Genomic DNA, 4,055 nt, shown 5'->3' with positions numbered 1-4,055 from the left:
TAAAATTTCCGATTCATTTTATTTTTAAAATTTATTTTATTTTTATTGCAGTTGTTGTTGAGAACATACACCAATACAACAATTTCTAAATGTATAGTTCAGTGGCATTGATTGTTGTTGTTGTTGTTAAGTGTTATCCAGTCAGTTCTGACTCATGGTGACCCTGTATAGGGTTTCCGAGGAGCAGCTGGGGGGTTTGAATGCCAACCTTGTGGTTCGAAGTCCAGTGCTGATCTTACAGCACCACACCAGGAGTTCATGACATTGATTACATTCTTCAAATTGGGCAGCCATCTGCACCCTCCTTTGAATTGCCCTCCTCCATTAACATCAATTCACTGTCATGCTTTGGTTTCTTTTAATAGCATTTTAAGTGTATATTTGAAAATATATCCCTAATATATTCCAATTATGATCTCCCAAATATTTTGCTCGGGAACAAGCTAATATAGGGTTGTAAAGCTAAAAAAGTGAGTTGGTTTAAATAAAAATGTTAAATAAATAACAAAATAGGTGAGGCATGGATTTGGTGAGCTTTGTGAAAAAGGGCTAGCACAAATGAAGAGAAGCTTTGGGTGCTCCCACCCAGATCCCAAGTCAGCCCTTTTTCCCCTCAGCATACCCTGAGGCTGTGGACTTCTCCAGGGCATGGCTGGGGCCTTATTCATATTGAAGTCTTTGTGTTCATCCCAGAGCCAGCAATAGGAAGCAGTGACCTACTGAATGATATTAGGGTGCCTCGTCTTGTTCTAGAAAATAATCAAAGCAGCCCCCTTGGAGCCGACTTCTACAGAGATCAAAAATGACAACAATTTCCAACCTTCTTTTGAAATGTGCCTCCCCACATCCAACACTGAGTTGTTGTTAAGTGCTGTTGAGTCGGTTCCGACTCATAGCCACCCTGTATAGGGTTTCCAAGGAGTGACAGGTGAGTTTGAACCACCAACCTTGTGATTCAAACCGACCTTGCAGTCAAGTGCTTATCCTACAGTGCCACACCAGGGCTCCGTTGAGTAGGTATCTTAATATATTACTTCCATCTGCCCACTGCCATTACCCACCATGACTTTTTGGGTGAGAGACCAATATCTTTCACTTTAATTACTGCCACAATTACCCAATTCTCTCTAATCTTGCCCTTTCTGTAATTTTTCCCCCCATAAAACAACCAATGAAATGTTTCTAAAATGCAGTTCAGTTCCCTGATGGCTTCCTGTTTCATACTGGATAAAATCCACAGTCCTTAAATGGCAGAGAAGGTGTTCATGACATGGTTCCTGCCCACCTTTCCAGAATTATCCACTACATTCCACACGTCTCTGAAGCATCTTTCCGGGGGCCTTTGTACACTCCATTCTGGGACTACTCTTTGCTCGTCTTCTCCTGCCTCACTTCTCCTCTGTCGTCAAGGTCTAGTCAAGCATTGTCTCCTTCAAGAAGCTAGCCTGGCTCTGCAGATGTACAGCATCCCAACAACATGACTCTTCCCATCAAAGCTCTTGGCCCCAGCACTGGATTGCTCCAGTCTGTCAAGGCCCTGGATGAGGCAGTGGCAGTGGTGGAGGTTGGCATGGCAGGGCAGTTTAAGGAGCTGATGCACCTCAAGGCCAAATCCCTGCTAGTGGTGCTTTTCTGGATGCCATGGACCCCACAATGTGCCCAGGTGAGCCAGGTAATGGTAGAGCTGGTACAGGAGCAGTCCGAGGTGTCCTTGAAGCTGGAAGCTGAAACTGTCCCTGAAATGGGCAGCTTCCAGCCCACCTTTCTGTTCTTCAGGAATTCTCAGCAGATTGACTAGATAGTCCAGTGACATGCACTCACTAGCACCTTCCCACTCAGCACCAAGGAGTCAGTGAAGGAAGACCTCAAGAAGGTAACCAGCGCTGTTCCCTGCACGTTCTTCATGAAAAGAATATCTCAGGAGCCACACTATGGTTTCAGCAAACAGATGGCAGAAATGTTAACAAACATAACATTCAGTTTAGCAGTTTTCATATTTTCTCAGATGAAGAGGTTCATCAGGTGTTCAAAACCTATTCCAATTGGCCCACCCACCTTCCCTCAGCTTTATGTGCCTGGTGGGCTTGTAGGAGGACTTGATGTAATCAAGGAGCTAGAAACATCAGAAGAACTAGATAGGATGTGCCCCAAAGTATCAAACTAGAGGACAGGCTCAAAATGCTGACCAAGAAAGCAGCTCTTTATTAAGGGAAACAAGCAGGGAAGCAAAATGTGAACTTAGCAGGCACATTCTGGAAATCCTAAATAGTGCTAAGGTTAACTATGAGACATTGGACAACCTGGAGGATGAAAAAGTGCAAGGATGAAAAGCGTACTCCAATTGGCCCACTACCCGAGCTCTATGTGAAAGGAGAGCTCATCAGAGGACTGGACATTGTTAAGGCACTGAAAGAAAATGGGGATTTGCTACCTCTGCTGAAAAGAGAAAATTAATCAATGTTAAACTTGGTGCCCAACGATCACAAGAAAACTTGATAGCTGTGGGGCAGTTCATGATCTGGTCCTGAGTAGAAAATGCTTCTTGTCATTCTGTGTACGTATACATGACAAGGTTGTGCCAAATGTATGTTATGGTTTTTTCCATCAAATATAGAATGCAATAAACCTCTTCCAATTCAGTGGGAACAAAAGAAGAAACCAGCTTGGACTTGTCAGTCAGGATTTTATGCTCCCATAGCACGTGTTTTTGCTTGATCATCACTTACCATGATTGGCCCACAGTGTTAGCTTTACTTGTTGATCTGCTACGAGGGTCCATGTATTAATTTGCCATGTTTATTAATCTTTGTAGTTCCAGAACCCAGCGACATGGTGGAGTATAGGTCCTCCACAAATGTTTGATAATGAAGTAGTTGATGAACCCTCTTAACCTCATTCTAACTATTTACCTATTAGGCGCGTAGTAGGACTGGCCTGCTTGTGGCTGAATGGGTCAGTGAGTTATGAGTGGATGAAACAAGTTGCACTTCTAAGCTGAAGCATTTAATTGCCAGAACTTTGTCTGCTTTGACAACCTGCAGTAATCCAGATGGTGGCTGCTCCATCAGCCAGGGTCCTGGAGTCATGACAGTAACTAGTCGAGCCCCCTGCTGACCTATGAATAACTTGTAGAATAAATAAGAAAAAGCCAAGTTGGTCCTAAGTCTCTGCAATTCTTTTTTAGCCATCATAATCTGGGAGGGGAGCGTGGTGGCTCTGTGGGATAAACACTAGACTGCAAACCACAGGCTGGTGGTACGAGAACACTGGTTGTTCTGTGGGAGAAAAATGAAGCTGTATGCTCCCACAAAGATTTATAGTCTCAGAAACTCTACACAGGGTCTCTATGAATTGGAACTGACTCAATGTCACTTAACAACAACGATCTATGAATCTTAGAATCACCCTCTTCTGACATACCCACCTAGCCCATAGGACTCCAAGAACCTATGATATTTTGCTGTCTTTCCCTCATGCTGGTCCAGTTCACTGTCCCTGCTGACCCTAACTTGATTAGTTCTTCTCTACCAGAAGTATGGGAGAATGGAAGAAAGTAAAAAAAAAAAAAAGGATAGAAGGCAGCCAGGAAGGCCACCACACCAATAACCAGGAAGCCAGCTCAACAGCCAGTTGGCAGACATGGCCCTCAGAATCATGAAGGTTATGATGAGTTCATAGTCATTAAGGCAAACAGGATCCTCCCTCAGACAGCAATGGAAGGGCAGACTGGGTTTCCTTTTTGTCTTCTATATAGTCGGTTATATGGGGGGCACCTAAAACACAGAGGCCTTACCCCCTAAATCTCTACCACTACCCCATTTCTAACCCATGTGTACCCTAAGATACCCTACACAGGTATGCACACCCCCTGGTATATACAACTCACACAATATTATACTCACATCACCGACCAATTTGCCTCCCGGAACAAGGATCCATTCTCTCTGCTAGCTCCTACCCTGCACCTGTCAAGGATCTCTGTTCTTTAATACACTGGTACCCAGAGAATCACTCCTCTCTAACTACACTTGTCAGGAGTTATGTTTAGATGCCAG

General features: G+C 44.0%; 1 pseudogene; it reads left to right on the top strand.

Moving 5' to 3' along the window:
* Positions 1-1,477: 1,477 nt before the first annotated feature.
* LOC102837975 lies at positions 1,478-2,454 on the top strand (annotated as a pseudogene).
* The last annotated feature ends 1,601 nt before the right edge of the window (positions 2,455-4,055 follow it).

Source organism: Chrysochloris asiatica, unplaced genomic scaffold (assembly GCF_000296735.1).
Source record: "Chrysochloris asiatica unplaced genomic scaffold, ChrAsi1.0 scaffold00070, whole genome shotgun sequence".
Taxonomy (NCBI): Eukaryota; Metazoa; Chordata; class Mammalia; order Afrosoricida; family Chrysochloridae; genus Chrysochloris; species Chrysochloris asiatica.
Note: the sequence above shows the minus strand (reverse complement) of the source record. Positions and strands in the feature narration are given on the sequence as shown.